Here is a 19,799-nt window from a genome sequence, read left to right as displayed (position 1 = left end):
GCCTCCCATCCTCTTCATGGATTATCTGTCAATCTGAGAAGTTACTTCAGCAACCGGCTGATGTTTCTGTCAGTGCACATTTATAACACCGTGCTCCTTTCTAACCATTATTTAATTACAATGTGAGTCGGTTAGACGGTAGAGTAGGATTTTTCCTGACTCACGTCCAGACATTATTAGGTAAAGAAGAATACCCACTGGTCGAAATATTGACAAAAAAATAAAAAAATCCCGATAAGTTGTTTGGGAACCGAAAGAGTCGACTCTGAGTCAAGTGGCCTGACTCATTGGATCCAGTTGTTTAATTCATCAAGAACCTTGGAGATTGTGCCCATAGACAGGTTTCTATTTGATCATGTGATTGCAAGGAAATTGACTGAGGATCATGGGAGTTTGCATCTTTGCACTGAGTAATTATTCTTCAGTAAACAGTTTATCATGGACAAGGTTGCTGGATTCAGAGTCTCTCCTGAGATCACAGCTTAAATGAGCACCATGCACACACACATTCACACTTAGGGCAATTTAGTTTAAACAGAGCATCTACTGTCATGCTTTGGGAGGTGGGAGGAAATAAGACAACGCCGAGGAAACCCAGAAACTGCACACAGACAGTAATCCGAGCTCAGGCTCGAACCGGAGACCATGGCGCTCTGAGGCAGCAACAAAACTCGCTTTTTATTGCAAATTGTATAAAATATCGTCGTGGTATTTTGATGATACAGTAACTGCTAAAGTGGTCATGCCAGTAAATTAAATTGTGTTGAATTGAATCGACGAGGGTTATGGGTGGAATCACGACAGAGCCTTTTAGAAGTGCTACACGGTTCGTGTCATAGGGCCAGAACGTTGTCTGGGGATCACCGGGGTGTCTGTGATGTTTAGTTACAAAGAAAAATCACAACTTTTATTAAAAATATTATACATATCGCTATTAAATGTGCGCGGTTATACGGCTCACGTGAACCGAATGTGTTGAAATCAAACCTCAGTATCGCTAAAAACAAGTAGCCTATTATTAATGTCAACTTAAACCGATGACAATTTCAATAAAAATGCACTTTCTGAGGAGGAAGATCAGGAATAATAAATAAATAAATAAATAAATAAAAAAAAACCCAACAGGACATAGCCAAAATATTATTGTACAGAATTAAATAATAGACGTGATGTTTAAATAATCGGATAATGTTCATAAAATAAACCAGAGCTGAGGTCCTTTCAGAACAAAAGGGTGCGAAACTTGTCGCTCAGGCGATACTCTGAAGCCTCCACCTTTTCTACATTTATCTGTCTTTTATTAGAAAACGTGCATGTAGTGTACGTTTAAATATTTCTTTTTAAAGGATAATTAAAGTTTTATTTAATGCACTATATCCACACATCAGGGTAAGAAATGCTAGAGATACAGGAGAAGTACGATTGAGGGGGGGTTGAGGGGGATCGAGGGGGATCGAGGGTGCTATGATGCCGTTTTCAAGCCACTGTTTGAATAATACGGATAATGGATTTTAATCAAACCCTGATGGCGTGAACTGGAGTGTGTTCCTGTGTTATAGCACATGTATTAGATGCTCTGGATTCTCCATCACTCTGCACTCCACAGTGTGGTGCTTTTCCTCACGCAGACGTCTAAACGTCCGGCGGAGAAGCTGGATTTACAGTGTGCAGGAGCAGACACTGCACTAACACACTTCAACACACACTTTTAACCTGACGAGATGGTGAGTGACGTTAAAGAGTGGAGTGTGAGAGAAGGAGAACACTCACCTGTGCAGGAATAAGAATAAGGGAAACCCTGATTTACTGATAACAATGGGAGAAGGTTTCTCACCCCAAATACAGCACTAGAGGGCAGCACAAGCATACATTTTTCACTCAGTAGAAGTTTAATATATATATATATATATATATATATATATATATATATATCTTTGAGTTAAATGAAAAATAAAAATAGAGATAAATCTGTAGGAAGAAATCTTACTTTTATTCTGTTTAGAATAATACATACAGTATTAGTGGCTGTATTTTATTGACCAATTATTCAATAATAATAATAATAATAATAGTAGTAATAATAATAATAATAATAATAATAATAATAATAATAATAATAATAATAATTGTTATTTACATTTAATTACATTTTAAGGTTTGTTTATTTGTAATTGATGAACACTGAAAGCAACCGTTTATAAGAATTTCATAAGTTTTTTTTTTCTGAAGAATGTGATTATATATATATATTTATATATATATATATGTGTGGGTGCAGTCCATATCCAGCGTCCACGAGACCGACTCGGCCACACACGATTATCAGCATATAAACACTAGATGTTTATAGACACGTGTGCATACCTTTACATTAACACACTGATTTTTTATTTCCTTCCCTCCGTAACATTACATTAAACATCAGCGGACATTTTCTTTAAGGATTCTTAAGGATTAAGGAAATTACATGGATTTATTAAAAGTAGCTGTTAATCCTTCATTCCTGGCTTTTTTGCTCCAAATCCCTCGGTGCTGCCGAGGTTTCACTGAAACAGTAACCAAACAACTTAATTCATCTCATTCAGTCGAGTGTTTTACTGTGCATCAGGATGCAGTTATAAACTCTGTACATACACACTACTAGTCGAAAGTTTGGAGACACTCGACTGAAATGTTTCTCATGATCTGAAGGTGTGGGATTAAATGCTTGGTGTTGTAGATAAAAATATAATTCTGCCATATTCATTTCTTTCATTAGAAAACAAACATTTTATTTACAAATAAAGATTTATTTTAAACGGACGACTCGGAGCGAAATATTCTGAAAAGCAGGTGATAAGTGTCCAGCGTAGGCGGGATCTCCTTTAATACTGTTTAAAAAGCATCTCAGGGAAATTCCTCAAGAAATCTGTCGAGAAAACGCCAAGAATACATTTCTGGAAATTCTCGGCAAAAAGCGGGTCTACTTTGAAGATGCTAAAATACTAAATTATTTAGATTTATTTTGGATTTTTTGTTTATCACAACATAATTCCCATAGTTTCATTTGTGTTACTCCAGAGTGTTGATGACTTTATTATTATCCTAGAATAAATATGCACCTCAGTTTTAGGATGGATTTACATGTTAAAGACTCGAAACAAACAAACCAGCAAACAAAATACTGAAAACACACTTAACAAGAAATAAAACAAACTGTAACATTCACATAATCAAAAAAAAAAAAAAATCTTCAGAAAACAATAACAACAAATTAACAAACAAATGCAGTTTCTGTGAATAATATACATGAAGGTAGGGTTATCTGGTGAATACTAAAGTTGTAAAAATATAAACAAACAATCACCAGGATAATCAGCAGGAAATACACAACAACAACAATAACAACAACAGTAACAAAGAGCAACAAACAGAAAGACAGATAAATGAACGAATAAAGTGCATGAATAAAAATCAGTCTACGGTGCATAGCTGAGAAAAACAACATTTTTCAACAGATAAACAGACAGATGAATAGATAGATAGATAGATAGATAGATAGATAGATAGATAGATAGATAGATGGGTGGATGAATGGGTGGATGGATGGAGGGATTGATGGATGGGTGGATGGATGGATAGGTAGATAGGTAGGTAGGTAGATGGATGGATGGATGGATGGATAGATGATAGGTAGGTAGGTAGGTAGATGGATGGATGGATGGGTGGGTGGATGGATGATGGATGGATGGATAGGTAGATAGGTAGGTGGATGGATGGGTGGGTGGATGGATGATGGATGAATGGATGGATGGATGGATGGATGGATAGGTATGTAGGTGGATGGATGGATGGATGGATAGGTAGGTAGGTAGACGGATCGATGGATGGATGGATAGGTAGGTAGGTAGATAGATAGATGGATGGATGGATAGGTCAGTAGATAGATAGATGGATGGATGGATGGATAGGTAGGTAGGTAGGTCGGTAGATAGATGGATGGATGGATAGGTAGGTAGATTGGTAGGTAGATGGATGGATGCATAGGTAGGTAGGTAGGTAGACGGATGGATGGATGGATGGATAGGTAGGTAGGTAGATAGATAGATGGATGGATGGATAGGTAAGTAGATAGATAGATGGATGGATGGATGGATAGGTAGGTAGGTAGGTCGGTAGATAGATGGATGGATGGATAGGTAGGTAGGTAGGTCGGTAGATAGATGGATGGATGGATAGGTAGGTAGATTGGTAGGTAGATGGATGGATGCATAGGTAGGTAGGTAGGTAAGTAGATAAATGGATGGATGGATAGGTAGGTAGATAGATAGATAGATAGATAGACGAATAAACCTGGAAAGTAGTATTTATCTTTATTTTCATTCGATATATTTCAATACACCATTTACTGCACCTTTGTATAAACAGAGACAATTTATTTACAAATGATATAAAACTGTAAAAAAAAATCATTAAAATCATTAAAATGAGTTAGGAATTAATTGTTTTATATATAAACCCGACAGGCAATGGGAAGTGCGCGCGCGTGTCTAACAAGTGGGCGGAGTTACTGTACCGAAAGGAGGCAACGAGACCATAGAAACGCTGGAATGACAGTTTAGCGAAAATCTTTCCCACTCGTATTCGTACAAACTCCTCCTTCTGCGCTGCGATTCGATAGTTATAATCACCCCCTTCTCTAATTGGTTAATACGTCGGACCCGTAAAGTAGGACAGCGATAACTAGCCAATCGCCGCGCCGAAGGCGGGGTTTATCGGAATACGGGTGTGACGCGACGACCTAAGAATCAGTAACGTAAAGCGAGCGAGAGGGTCGTAAAGCCGTTGGTTTGAAGCTGTTGTTGGTGCTTTAGGACCCAGTAAGCAGAGACACGGCGCTATCAAACACAGCCTGTCCGGGCAAATCAGGCTGGAAAGCACAGATATCGATACAGACGGCGCTTCTCAGAGATATAAAGACACGGAGTGGGAATGAGAGCGGAGGGAAATCTGCAGCGGAAGAGTTAAAAAAAAACAACAACAACCCCAAAACAAACAACAACAACAACAACAAAACAAACCGACGGTGCTGTGTTTAGTATTCCACCGGCTGGGTGGCTCGCGCTCTTTCAAAGGTCTGATCTCTTCTTGATGGAAAAGATCCATGCTCCACTTTTCCGGTTAAAGATGCACATTGGAAAGGAATAGACGTCTATGTGCGTGTATAAAGTAGCTGTTTGGGTTTCTGATTAAATGCTTCATCTGCTGGAGAGGAAGAGAAAAAAAAATGGTCCAAAGCGTGCGCGTGAGAGAAACACTGTTTCAAAACTGAGTGGAGAAAGTGTCAGGTTGGTATTCAGATTTATTTCCAGGTGAGGTTTTAGTCCTTGCACGTGCCTCTTTCTCGTATAAGTTAACATTGCATGCATGCATAAGCTTTGTGCACATGATTAACCCTTGATTGATTGATTGATTGATCTTCATGTCTAACTATTTTGCAGTCAAACTTATTGTTCCAGGATGCATTGCATCTCGTGCTTGTATCACTGCCTGTTACAGTTTCTGTAGCAGCTGTGTTTACATGAAAGCACTTGGAATAAAAAAAAAAAAAAAAAAAGCTGCAGCTAACATTAAGCAAAGTGAGCCATCATCATCATGCATGCATCAATCTCAGCAGGAGGATCATAAAAGCTCTGCAAATCTGAAAGCTTTATTTCATACTTTTTAAGAGCAAGGTTGCAATCTCAGATTTTGTTCACACTCCAGCTCACTTCCTATGAAGCAAGCAAAACTAATAAACTGTGCTCAAATCCTGTGCAAAAAAAAAAAAAAAAAAAGAAGCAAGGACTGTATACAGAGATCAGCATTGCATGAGCTCAGCAGTTCCACAGTTTGTATTCCTAACCTTTTGCGTTTGAGAAATAAAAAGAGTGCAAATCTGAGCGCTCGGTTCAGGACTTCTCAGAAAACGGATGGCTCTGCATGTATTAAAGTGGAGAAATCTGTGACTGATCATATTTGATAGTCATGCTTTGACAAAAGGGTACTCATTTCTACCTTTCCTTGTCTTCTGTACCTTTTGACGTGTGTGTGTGTGTGTTTGTTTTTTTTGGTTTTTTTTTTATAGCCGGAAGCGTCTATAGAGCAGATGCATGAATGTAAATATACACAAGACACCTTTCTAGATAAATCCACAAGGTACAGATTAATACTCTTGTGTCGTTGTTGTAGTAATAGTAGTAGTGGTGGTGGCGTGAGGACGGAAACCGCTAAACCGTGCTCGCAATAAAAAAAAAAAAAGGGGACAGTAATCCGAAACCAACACTTCCAAACTCAGCAGTTCCACAATTCTTCATTCAAGATGCAAGAGAGCGCACGTCCGTGCGCACGGAACTTCTTTTAAAACAAACCAGAACGCCTTGCGCGCAGGCACCCGCCAAGCACGGATGCGACTCGAAGCGTCGTGATGACCTTGCGAACGAGCGTACGTGGTGTTGAAGCATGGAGATTTAAACTGGGCAGGACGGGGATACCGGGAGCGCACGGACGGTCTCGCGAACACATGGAGAACATCGAGTGTGTGGGGTTTTATCTGAAGTCATCGGTCATCTCGGTTGACGCACAGAGCCGGGTTTTGCTCACTTCTGGCTTCAGTTGAACGTTAACTCTCTGATAGAGTGACACAGAGAGAGAGAGAGAAATAAGAAAGAACTAAGGAAGTGTTTGTGTCATTGTTGTAAAAAAAACAAAACAAAGCCGTGTCATGTGATTGAGCGTAACCATGCCGATGTGTACGTTTAAGCATTAATCCGACTAATAAGAGTTTTGAAGCTCTGAGAAGAGAGACTCATTTGTTTCCATCTTCCGTTCTCTGTGTGTGTGTGTGTGTGTGTGTGTGTGTGTGTGTGTGTGTGTGGTCGCCGGATTGAGACTCCTCAGCCCTGGATGACTGTTTCTGTGGTCTGACATTATTGACTTCCTCAGTCGATAACCTTGGCAACTGCAGCCCAACGCGCTCGGATAGCGAGCAACTTCTCTATTCCAGAAATAATGAATTCGATTCCGGGCTAGAACGCCGTCTGAGCTTGAACTCGAGGATCATTCTCGAGTTATGGATGCACTTCCGCGCAGGCGAGACTGATTACAGTAGAGATGCTGTCTGAAGACCGTATACCGGGTCGAGCGAGACGCTTTCCCCCAGATCCACGGAGAGAAAATCCTCCACACGGTCCAATCCGGGCACGTGAGCACTGCGCTTTCCTGTTTCTCTCCGTGATATAACGCGAAACGCGTACTCGCGACGACCACCACGTCGGTCTCGCTCTCGTCGCCCGGGGTACAAGTCGCACGTGACGTTTAAACGCTAGTCTCGTCGTCATCTCTTCACTCCGCCGAACAGCAGTGTGGAAATCTCCACCGATCATGTTTACATGCACATCAATACTCCGATATTAATTCGACTCTGGGAGTGTCCCGATTAGTATCGCGTCATATAAACGCCGCAATCCGATTATCCGTATCATATCGAGGCGATATTCTGATTCCCGCCCCTGGAACACGCCCGTTTTAATCGGGAACGTGTTGCATGTAAACACCTTGCGCAGAAAACCCACTGAAAGGAGAAATATGCGCACGTTCAGTCCACAAGGAATTGTGGGTGCTGACGGATACGTAGCTGTAGGCAACTCGGGCGGACTTACAGCCACCACGCATACGGGAATATAAACGCGATGCAATCTTGCAGAGGTTTTTTTTTTTTTTCTGCGGGAAACGACTCTTTCGTAGCGACGTTTGTCGGTAAACGAAACCTTTTAGCTGTATCCGTGTCCGACGCGGGATGCGTCCCAACGCGCGCCGTGACCATGTCGCACGGATCTGCGGAAAATCCGCAGCGATTGGTGAAAAATCGCACGCTCCTGCGAATGCTGTGGAGTTTCTTTTGATTTCGCGGTCGCCAAGTCGCAAAATTCTGGAGGGACCGACCAAGGTGGTGTTAGAAAGGAACGTAAAAAAGAAAGAAAGATAATTTCCCGCTTCGTTTTCTTGAATCATATTTATGTTTTGTCAATGTAGCGATCTCAAAGTACATCATTAGCAGACTTTCCAGCTTTTTCCCAGACCACCACATGTATTTCGCGTGTGTGTGTTTATATATATATATATATATATATATATATATATATATATATATATATATATATATATATATATATATATGTACACTATATCTCCATGTTCTTGTGTAACGCGTTGGAGAGCAGTGATTGGAGGAAATTTGCTTAAATATAGGACTTTGTACAGCACCTTGGTGAGCAGACTTTTTTGTAAAAGCGCTTCACGAATAACATCGACTTGCTCGTGCACGTTAAATACGCCGAGGAATGACACGTATCCGCACAGTACACACGGTTCACACGCTCGACAAAAACGCAGAAGCACATCACATCACCGACTCGAAGAGTCACGGTCGGAGTGTGTGTGGAATGAGATGCGTTGGTTACGTTTGCATCGTGTTAAAATTTGTAACTCGTGAAAATCCTCTCGTCTCAGGGGGGGGAGAAAAAAAAACGTCCGTAAGCCTATCGTGCTCACGGGCGCGTGTAAATTTACACGTAAGAAGACTAACTAACGCAAACCTCGACTCAACCGACGTCAAATCATATAATCCTCATGGATTACTGCACTTGTATATCAGGAACATACTGAAACCTTATCGAGAGCGACTTGTAGAACCGCTTTGGAGTCTCTTCTCAGAAGCACGCCCTCATGATGGTTCACTAGGTCAGGGACTGGGAACGCCATCGAGGACATTCCGTTAAAGAAAGCGGTCGTTTTATATCATCGGCATTAACGAAAGGACATAAAAAGAGGTAAAGAAAGCGAGCCAGCGCGAACGCGTGAAATAAATCGAATCGTTCAGCTACGGCTAAAGCAGTATAAACGCCGTAAACCGTAAACAAACGCCTCGGCTTACGGAGGTTTTAGCGCTCGCTTTTGAGGGAGAGGACGATTAAAAAGACGGGTTTGGAGCATGAAAGCTGGCTTCCGTTCGTCTCTTAACGCCGTGCAGCACGTCGGATCCTGATAAGAATAGCAGTGAAGCGATTAGCGTTCACGATCGCCCGGGTAGAGCGTCGATCTTCTTATTTATTTTATTTTTTCTCACTTAATTCACCCTTTTCTGTAATTTCTCCCTTGATTTTGAACTCGATCAGCGTCTAAATAACTTTCACTTTTTACTTCGGAGAAAGTCGCGTTGTTTACCCGTCATTTCAGCTGTGTGAGCTTTGCCTTTTAAGGAGTTTTGTGGGCGTCAACAAATGCAAATCAGCTATACTGGGTGCACGCCTTGGGAATTCATCAGCATACGCACAACATAATTACAAAATCCCCTCTATATCTCCCTCCACTGGCTTCCTGTAGACGCCCGTATCAAATTCAAGGCCTTGATGCTCACGTACAAGACCCTGTCTGGAACAGCGCCCCCTACCTCAACTCTCTCCTGAAGGCCTACGTTCCCTCACGCGATCTGCGATCGTTTAACGACCGACGTTTAGTAGCGCCTACTCGGCGTGGCTCAAGATCCCTTTCCAGAACCTTCACACTGACCGTCCCTCAGTGGTGTTATGAACTTCTAATGTCAATCCGGATCGCAGAATCTCTCACCATCTTCACAAAACGGCTAAAGACCCACCTCATCCGTGAACACCGAATTTACCCTTACTCTAGCCCTTACACCTCGACTCTGTGCACTTTGCTTCTTTTGGAACTCAATTAAAGATCTTGTACGGTAGCACTACTTGTGTCGTTCTCCGCCTTGCTCGTATTTCCTCATTTGTAAGTCGCTTTGGATAAAAGCGTCCGCTAAACGAATAAACGTAAATGTCATGTAAAATCTCGAGGCGTATTTTGTGGTTTTTGCATTGTAAGAGTCTGTCCTTTTGTCCGTTCGGAGACGCCGTTGCGGTCGTGACTCTCCGCACGTCTTCCGTAGCAGTTTTCATCCCGTCCTTTTCGTTCCATAACCTTTCACACGCTAACACTGGAGCTCTGTTGTTCAAGCACATCGTGGACGTCCGTATCGGTTTCAATTATTCTCCGCTTCCGCGCACACGCCGAGAGTCTTCCTCGGGTTTATCTGCCCCCGTCGTGCTGCGTTTATCTCCCGTCTGTGACTCGGCTCTTTCAGTTTGGACAAGTTTAGATCTGATGATTTGGGGATAAAAAGGATAACGATTGTCTAAGCGTCCTGTTCCAGGCGCTCTGTGGTTATTTCTCCTCGTCCGGCGGTGACGCGAACGCTCGGTGAGCGTCCGGGCTGAACAGCGGTGAGAGATGAGAGCAGCACGGGGAGTACAGCCGTAATTCAAACCCGAAGCAGCGAGCAAGAGCGAACGTTCTGGAAATGGAAAAGGGGAAAGAAAAAAAAAAACAGCTGGGTGGGTGTGTTTTGATGGAATGCTGTGAGCCTGTCAGATATGTTCTTATTGTCCTGTTTATGTACATGTACACAGCAGGGTTCCTCCAGGACCATGATGCAACACCAAAACACTGTACATAGGACTAAATAACCAGAGAACAGAGGTGACCTCGAAACTCTGAACACCAGGCTGCGTAAATGTCAATCGTGATGGATCAGTAAGAAAGAAAACACGACACGGCATGTTGCTATAGGAAAATAATCAACGACGCATGACTGGGAGTTACTGTTGCCACCTAGAAGTTTTTTTTTTTTCCTAGAACGACGTTTTTTTTTTATTCCTCTTATACGGTAATAACTTGCCAAGTCTAACCATTGTTGTTTGTCGCGCGTTGATATATTGCACTTTTTAAAAATTCATTAATAGTTATATTTACAAACTAGTTCCTATTATCACTTACATTATAGCAGCTATAAACAGTCAAGCCTTTCTTCTCTCTCCCTCTCATGACGTTAATACGACCAAAAAAAAAAACCCCCAGCTAGTCATGTTACAGAGAAACCACAACACACGGTCTCCTCCGGTCAGCTTCACCTCGGACTGTTACAAAGCTCTGACACTGGAGACTCCTTCCATAGAGGTTAAATACCAGGGATGTTTACCGTAATCAACGATTGCACACACTTGAATAATCCGTGTATGCAGAGCTACATTCAAGTCAAGCTAGACTGAGCGAATGAATATAAAGTCTGTGATTTTATTTATTTTATTATTATTTATTTTTCGGTCTTGAAAATGAATCGCCACCTTGTGACAAACCAGAGTCGAGAATTCCGCAGCGTCGTGTTCTACAAATAATAGATCAAATCTAAATAAACAGAAGGTCTGGAGGAGTCTTTTCATTCTGCTCCTTTTTTGAAGAAGCCCTGCGGTTAAAATGTGTACAAAAGTGGTCGTTGGATTTTTATGCTAAGTGTGCACGGTGCAGAGGCTCTGATAACATCTCAGCTGTTTCCTCTAACCATATGTGGTCCGAGATGTTGCAATTCCCATTCCGAACGTCGACGCAGCTGCCCGAGAATAACACAACTACAAAAAACAACAAAAGACTATGGGAATAACTATGGCTGGGGATTGTTTCGCATTTGAAAATGCGCTCTGGTTCTCGGTCTTTCCTCTGCGCTACTGTACGCGTGAAGCCACGGAGCTGCGACAGACCGCAGAAAAGGATTATTTCTGTAACCTAATAACCTTTTTAAATATAACTGTCCGCTAGGCATTCGTGATGAGTCACGCTATCTGCCATTTTCAGCAGCCGGCGTGTGATATTTTTTTTTTTTACATTTTTTTTTTCTCACCCTTTTTTTTTTTTTTTTTAAACACAGGAAATGACATTACACCAGTGTTTGAGTCACGGCTTAAGTGCACTCAATCAGAGAGCAGTTTGGTTAGTCGCTGCGTTGTGCGGTTCTGACATCTCACACCGTTGCAGATGCTTTCACAGTGTCGAATAAGAGAACATGGCACATACTTTCACTTCCTGCTTGTTTAAATTGTTTCTCCTTCAGTTTCTCTGGAGTTACAGCTAAAGGGAATTGACTTGATCTGAGCTGCTAAGCTTCTTGCACTCTTCAAAAAAAGGTTATTGATTTGTTTGTTTGTTAATAATAATAATAATAATAATAATAATTCTTTAGATTTATATAGTGCTTTTCTTGGCACTCAGAGTGCTTTTCATATTATGTGTGAGGGGATCTCCTCAACCACCACCAATGTGTCGCATCCACCCGGATGATGTGACGGCAGCCATATTGCTCCAGAACGCCCACCACACACCAGCTATTAGTGAAGAGGAGAGAGTGATGTAGCCCATTCAGAGATGGGGATTATTATTAGGGGCTGTGATCGAGAAGGGCCAATGGGGGAATTTCGCCAGGACACCGGGGTTGTACCCCTACTCTTTAGAAGGGTTCTTAATGACTACAGAGAGTCAGGAAATCTTTAATTGCATGAAGCCACTTCTCATTAACGCCCAGATTTTGTTGCTAAGGACTTTTATTTTTTTTTGCCCCCGGTAGCAACTCGATTATTAAAAAAAAGAGCTGAGCTTTTTGAGTTGCTCCATCTGTAACCATTTCCTTCACGTCTATTTCTGACTCCTCCCACTCCCATTGCTTCATTCTGTCTGTGTTCTTCATAGAAACGATTAGAATTCCGTAAATACAGATTTCTAAATAGTTATTTTAAGACTGTCGTCTTTATACGGCGGTTATAATCTGTTAGATTCTATCCTGATAAAGTTGTCGATTCTGTTCTATTCTGAAAGTTCTATTCTTTTTTTTGTTGTTGTTAGAATTCTATTCAAGCGCTATTCTATTTTCATTAGAATATGTTCTTTTCTATTCTATCTCCCCGATTCTATCAATATTCTATTCCTTTTTTGTTAGAATTCTATTCTATTCAAGCCCTGTACTATTCTAATGAAACTCTGTTCTCTTCCATTCTATCTGTCCGATTTTGATAGTTCCATTCCTTTGTGTTTAAAATTCTATTCCCTTTTTTTCTTTTGGCATCTTAATTCTATTATATTCCAGCTTTATTCTAGTCTAATAAAACTGTCCTATTCAATTCTGATAGTTCTGTACTTTTGTTAGAATTCTTTTCTAGCTCGGTTCTGTTTTGTTCTATTCTGATTAAACTCTGTTCTGTTTTATTTCACTTTTTCTCTGCTAAAACTCGGCTCCATTCTATTATCTTCACGTCCATTTTGATAAAGTTCAATTCTGTCGAATTCAATTCGGATGGATGACTCCCTTCTTCTTCTTCTTCTTTTTTTTTTTTTTTTTTTTTTTTTTTTTTTTTTTTTTTTTTAATTCCGGTAACGTTTTATTCGGTCCTGAAAAAAAAAACAAAAACATTTTTATTCTGTTCTGATAAAACTGTTCTATTTTGATGACTTTTAATTCTCTTCTGATAACGCAGTTCTGATCTGTTCTGTTCTAGTGCCTCACGTCTTAATATGCAAATGACCATGACGGTTTTTTTTGAAAATGCAGTTTAACCGACGACGTCTTTGATCGCACATTAGCCGCCTTCCCCTGAATAGAGTCGCTAACACTGCAGCGCACTGCTTTACCAAAGAAAGACCCCAGGTCTTTTCACTTACAATAATAGAATGATGATCATCATAATTATATCACCTGTATCAGCTCTTTTTTTAATGAAATGAACGATAAGTTCATGTCGAATAGGAAGCGTGATTTCAGTGGACTGGTGTCAGAATCACTAACGTGTGAGTGTTAAAAAAAAATAAAAATATAGGGCGAGTCACCGAGCGAGCATCTCAGCAGGGCCCTGTCAAATGCTCTCATTTTAATCAATGTTCCCTTTTACACCGCACGTGGGGTGCGGTCGACATATGCACAAAACCTGTTCGTCCACTTGAGATCGAAAGTTGCAATCAAAATGATTCAACCCTCACTTTCAGCTGTTTGCAATGAACAAATCAAACAAAAGCGATTGAAATAGTTCAACACAATGAACGCTTCAAGTGGTTTCCCCAAAATTCAGCTGAAAATGCAACTTATAATGATTTCTCCAGTTACAAAATTATTCACCCCCTTCATGGCAAGCATCTTTAGTACTTAGTAGAGCATGCTTTTGTTGCTATGGCCTGCGAGATGCAGGGTTTCTGCAGCGTTCCTGAGGACTCTTAGCCCATTCCTCATGAGCAATGGCGTCCAGGTCAGTAATATTCTCGGGTTTGCGTGCTGCAGCCGCCTTCTTCAAATCCCACCAGAGATTTTTTATGGGGTTGAAGACAGAGGACAGTGATGGCCCTGTAGAATCTTCCAGGAGTTCTTATACAACCATTTGAGGTATGCTTGGGATCATTGTCCTGTTGGAAGATCCGATGACGCCCAAACTTCAGCTTCCTCACAGACGGCGTGATGTTTTCTCCTGGGATTTCCTGATACTTCATTGAATCCATCTCGCCTTCCACACGCTGCAGGATTCCAGCGCCAGAGGATGCAAAGCAGCCCCAGAGCATCGCCGCGCCACCACCATGCTCGACTGTGGACAGAGTGTTCTTTTTTCATTCTTCTTCCTCCAGACGTACTGCCGATCCATCGTGCCGAAAAGTTCCAGTTTTGTTTCATCGCTCCGTAGAACAGAATCCCAAAACTCCTGTGGCTTATTTATATGAGTTTGAGTTATTTGTGCTTTTGGGTCAGTAGCGGTGAACATGTTGGAGTTCTGGCATGGAAACCTTCTGCATTTAGTACACACCTTACTGTGCTCACTGAAACCTCAGTGCCTGTTACACCAAGTCTTGCTGCAGGTCTTTTGCAGTCACTCGAGGGTTTTTCACAACCTGCCTTCTCTGAAATCTGCTTGCAGCTGTTCATAGCTTCCTTTTTCTGCCCCGTCTAGGTATTTATATATTTTCTGCCCCTAGCCAGAAAATATTTCACGTGTTCCAGCTCAAGCACACCTGGTGCAACTTGTGAAGCCCTCGATTAGTCGCATCAGGTGTGCTTGAGACAACACTTGTCTTTCATATTTGTGCCGTTGTGAGGGATTCTGTTCAGGGGGGTGATTCATTTTGAGATTGGAGAAATCATTATAAGTTCCATTTTCAGTTGAATTTTTTCCCAAAATTCAACTGAAAATGGAACTTATAATGATTTCTCCAATCTCAAAATGAATCACCCCCCTGAACAGAATTATTCACCCCCTTCATGAAGCGTCCGTCGTGTCGAACTATTTCAATTGCAAACAGCTGAAAGTCTGCCAATTTTGTCAATAAACCTGATTTGCAACGGGGCTTGAATCATTTTGATTGCAACTGTATTTCTGCTCTGTGCCATCAGCAGCACGGTTGTGGTTTCTCGTTGGAAAACTACAAAATGCTATATTCTATATCGTATGCTATATTATCCAGCATGTGCATAAGACCAGGCTGCTGAATGCTGCAAAGTGACTCTGCTGTGTGTGTGTGTGTGTTTGCAATAGAATGATCCCTGTGCAGTTGCGTGGACGCGTTTGTGGTATTTAGCACTGGCGTATAGTACCCTAAGACGAGCACGGACATTGCCCACTTCATGCTATCTCTGAAATGTAGCTTCATGTTTACTAAAACCTTTGACCGTGCACGTGTTAACATGAATTGCAAGTATATTTCAGTTATATAACTCAATATAAATAAAACATAGCTACATTTGAGCTGCATTTTGTGGCCACGGTGATGAGTAGAGCTCCACTCAGACGTTTCTCTCTCTCTCTCTCTCTCTCTCCCCCTTCTCTCACTGCACATCAGCACTTAGCAGATGGTTAATGCTCACTATAGTGGCGCTTCAATGTGAGGCCAGGTTTTCCTTCAAATTAAAGAATTATATTGGCAATATTACTCAAACCGCCCTGTCTCAGCCAGTCACCATTTGTCTGAAGGTTGGTTAAGGCAAGCTCTGAAGTCACAGAAGTATAAACCAGCCTTAACATCCTTTTTTTTTTTTTGTGTGTGTGTGTGTGCTTGGTTAGTGAGAAGTAAAGCTGAATGTCATCTTGGGCAGGACTTCTGCTTTGTTGTTTTCTGCATAAATATGCCGGTCTTTCCAAATACTGAGCTCCTCTTTGACCTCATTATTTGGGCTTATTTTTTAAAATTTGTATAACGATAACTTGGTGGGTAATGCATTCCAGGGTCATTCTGAGAATTACAGAGCCACACTTTCCGAAAATGCACAGTATCTGCCTATCTCTGTGTAATTGCGATTTTTGCTACCCGCTGCTGTTTACTGGACTACGCTGAATCCCCTACTATTTTCATTTTCTGTCGATCCACATGCTTCAGTTGCCTGTTGTGTCCCCCCCCCCCCCCCCCCCCCCGTCTTCTTTGGCTTTGTCAGATAAACTGGCCCATTGTTCTCATCCAGTTAGAATTCTTTGGGAACCCTTCTCAAATTATCCACCTGCCTGTACCAATTTACCAATTACTTTGCTTGGTAGAACAGAAATTGCTTCTGAGAACACATCCGTTTCCCCATATATCGGCATAATCACATTCAGTTTAAAGCATAATTATAGGAAAAACAGTGATGTGCATTTGTGCATTCTCAGTGGAAGTATAGTCACGGAGTTTGTTTTTAAGGCCCTGAAACACACACAAAAAAGACAGTTTTCTAGAAAGTCTCACTTTTGCCTAGTATAGGAAAATGCTGCCCAAAATAAACTAATGGCTAACACAATAATGAACCTAGTTAGTTTGCTCTAACTTGCATAATTCTACCTTTTATTTCATTCATAAATCTTCAGGAATCACTTCATCCAGGTCAGGGTGTGTGGTGGGAACACACCCTGGATAGGAAACCAGACCATTGTAGTTCAGTATGCACAGACCTAATTGCACACTTCTACACATCCAACTGAGTGTAGCTAATAGATCTTTTCAGCGATAGGAAGAAACCAGAGAACACAGAGGAAATCCACACAGACCCAAAATTGAGATCACAACGGGGACCCTGGAGCTGTGAGGCAACCATGCAACCCACCCTGCCGACCTTTTATTTACTGTTGGCAAACTATGTAATTTTCGGTTCAGGAGCCTGAGAATAGCCTGGGAATACTTACTCGGGTTGAGGTGAATGTAGTTGAATGGCGTACTTGTTCACTGACTTCCTCTTTGAAGTGGTGCCCCTCTTGCTTGTCATCACCCTGCACTTCACAGAGGTGGATTAAAATATGCAGAGAATATCTACATGCTCATTGATCATTGGTCTACTAAGGGCTGTCTGAAAGACAGTGCTTTTGATATGCCTGTCCTAATAAACTTCAGAGTGATTCAGTTATGCCATTTTGACATTGTCGTAAGGGATATGGCCCAAAGAAAGTTATTGGAAGTCATTTATCTTTTAGAAGGGGTACGGTGGCTTAGAGGTTAGCATATTTGCATCGCACCTGCAGGGTTAGGGGTTTGATTCCAGCTGACACCCTGTGTGCACAGAGCTTGTATGTTCTCCCTGTGCTTTGGGGGTTTCCTTAGGGTACTCTGCTTTCCTCCCCCAGTCCAAGGACATGTGATGTATACTGGTTGGCATCTCTAAATTTACCGTATACGTGTGCGATTGTGGCCTGCGATGGGTTGGCAACCTGAGAGTTCCCGGAGATAGGTTCCCTGTGACCCTGTGTAGGATAAGTGGTTACCGAAAATGGATGGATGGATTATCTTTAAGAAAGAAAGGTGCTGAAAGGTGACATCCAAGATGTCAGTGGTGGGCCTGTCTGAGCTAACGGAGTGAAGTATTGTTTGTAATTCCTGAGATGCAAGTGCCGAGTTTTGTCTCTTCTCAGCAAGTCTGCAGCGCTGTCATCCGACTGTTTCAGTGACCCCCTACATGCCTCAGGCACATCCTGTCTAGACTCTACAGTGATGTGAAAAAATAAGTACACCCCATGGAAATTGTTGGCTCTTTGGACAAGCAACGATCTGATCATCTTTTATTAACAGTGTCTGTTAATAAAGTCGATATACTTTAACAAAACCACAGGGAAAATGAGCTTTTTCAATCATTCATTCAACAGAAATATTAATAGATGGGATTTTCTTCTGTGTCAGTCTCTGACATCAGTTTGCTGGAATTTGTGACCACTCTTCCATGCAATATTCTTTCAGTTACAATATGTTTGAGGACTTTCTTGCACGTACTGTCCGTTTCAAATAACACGCACAATTTCAATGGGATTCAAATCTAGGCTTCGAATCGGCCATTCCATAACCCTCCGTTTCTTCTTTTTGAGCCGTTCCTTGGTGGATTTGCTCGTGCGCTTAGGATCATTGTCCTGTTGAAAGGTCCACTTTTGGTTCAAATTCCGATGGCCTCACATTATCTTTAAGCACTCTTTGATATGATGCAGAATTCATAGTTGAATCAATGAATGAAAGCTGTCCAGTCTCTGAGGCAGCGAAGCAACACCAAACCATAACATTTCCACCACCGTGCTTCACAGGTGGTATGAGGTGCTTCTCCTGTCTTTTGTCTGCGACAAACATGTCCGCTGTTACCGTGGCCAAACAACTCTATCTTTGATTGGTCTGTCCAGAGCACATTATTCCAAAAGGCCTGGTCTTTGCCTGTATGCTCATTGGCAAACTGTAGTCTCGCTCTAATGTTCTTTTAAGATTTTTCCTGGTACGCCTCCCATGCAGGTCAAATCTGTGCAATCTCTTTCTGATTGTAGAACCATGCACTTTGACACCAACAGTTGCAAGACATACTAACAGATCCTATGGTGAAATTTTGGGTTTCTTGGAGACTGTTTTTTTTTCCCACCAGATGGTCTGCTCTTGGGCTGAACTTGCCGGGACGGTCAGTGCTGGACAAGTTGGCAGTCGTTTGAAATCTGCGCCATTTGTAGATTATTCCCCTTACGGTCGAATGATACATTTCAAATAATTTTGGAGATCTTTGTAAATCTCAAGGCAGACACCACACACCTCAGTAATGAAGGGAACACCAGACACTAGATGTGAGACTTTTAAATAGGTCCGGTTTCACCTGCACTCCCTAAGCAGGTTCTAATCACCGGCATCCAATCTTCAACAGATGATTCTTATTTTATGGATTTGAAGGCGGTGATAAATGTAGGGGTGCACTTACTTTTCCCATCTGACTGATCAGTTTTTTGTTACTTTAAATTGTGAAAATGACTACAAAATGTCAGTTTTATGTGTCATTTGATGGTGTATCAACTTTATTAATAGGCACTGTTTCAAAGAGGTTCAAGTTTTGCTAGTATTTTCTCGTTTGTAAGTCGCTTTGGATAAAAACGTCCGCTAAATGAATAAATGTAAATGTGAGTTCAGCTCACTTTTAAAACAGCCTCACGACTGACCAAAGTGCTGTACATGAGCAAGGTAAACAAATGCAAAATTAAAAAAAAAAAAAAACATAACAAAGAGTGACAATTAACGTATTAAAAGCTAAGGAAAACAAATACGTTTTCAGAAGAGATTTGAAAACGGATAGAGAGGGTGCTACGCTACGTCGCACTGGCAAGCCATCCCACAATCCAGGCCCCACCACCGAAAAGGCTCCATCTCCTCTGCTTTTTAGCCTTGAACAAGGGACTGTCGGTAGGTTAAGGTTACCAGATCTTAAACTTCTGGGAGGGTTGTAGTGGCACAATAGATCAGACAGGTAGTTACGAGCAAGGTCTACACACAAATAGAAGAATTTTAAAAATCGATCCTAAATTGGACGGGAAGCCGGTGGAGAGCTTGCAAAGTGGGAGTGGCATGATCATATTTGTGACCATTTATTATTTTTTATATTTTTTTAGAAATTTAGCCGCAGCATTTTGAACCAGTTGAAATCGAGCTACCTCGGACTTAGAAATACA

General features: G+C 41.5%; 1 protein-coding gene across 2 annotated transcripts in view; it reads left to right on the top strand.

Moving 5' to 3' along the window:
• The first annotated feature begins 4,799 nt into the window (after positions 1–4,799).
• dipk2ab (divergent protein kinase domain 2Ab) overlaps positions 4,800–19,799 on the top strand; it is a 55,061-nt gene continuing 40,061 nt past the window's right edge. The window contains exon 1 of one of the 2 annotated variants that reach the window (XM_017481398.3): positions 4,800–5,327. The gene's annotated coding sequence lies outside the window, so the exon portion shown is untranslated. Of the gene's footprint in view, positions 5,352–19,799 lie in introns of both variants that reach the window. The other variant, XM_017481409.3, reaches the window with a different exon arrangement.

The sequence above is a fragment of the Ictalurus punctatus genome, chromosome 1, assembly GCF_001660625.3.
Source record: "Ictalurus punctatus breed USDA103 chromosome 1, Coco_2.0, whole genome shotgun sequence".
Lineage (NCBI taxonomy): Eukaryota > Metazoa > Chordata > Actinopteri > Siluriformes > Ictaluridae > Ictalurus > Ictalurus punctatus.
This window is presented reverse-complemented; position numbering and strand designations above follow the sequence as displayed.